Source organism: Penaeus monodon, chromosome 27, assembly GCF_015228065.2.
Source record: "Penaeus monodon isolate SGIC_2016 chromosome 27, NSTDA_Pmon_1, whole genome shotgun sequence".
Classification (NCBI taxonomy): domain Eukaryota; kingdom Metazoa; phylum Arthropoda; class Malacostraca; order Decapoda; family Penaeidae; genus Penaeus; species Penaeus monodon.
The window spans coordinates 18,299,958-18,300,198 of record NC_051412.1 but is presented as its reverse complement, the minus strand read 5'-3'; the positions used below and the strand labels follow the sequence as shown (position 1 = coordinate 18,300,198).

Genomic DNA, 241 nt, shown 5'->3' with positions numbered 1-241 from the left:
CACGCAGTTGTAAATACTTCTCAGGATAGACGGGCGAAAGCAATAAACGGGGCAATAACAGAAACTTACAGCCCGCATACAGAAGCCGAGAAATTATGCACAACTACAATATTAGCTAAACATTGTAAGAGCGCTCACGCACACGCACACAAATGGTTGTGTACGTGAATATGTATGAATTTCATTAAATATAAATGAATATGAAAATAAATTAGTATTCCAAGGTGTTCCAAGGAAAAAT

General features: G+C 36.9%; 1 long non-coding RNA gene across 1 annotated transcript in view; it reads left to right on the top strand.

Annotated features, from left to right (window-relative positions):
• Positions 1–241, top strand: part of LOC119590641 — a 41,546-nt gene that overhangs the window by 19,380 nt on the left and 21,925 nt on the right. The window lies entirely within an intron of this gene.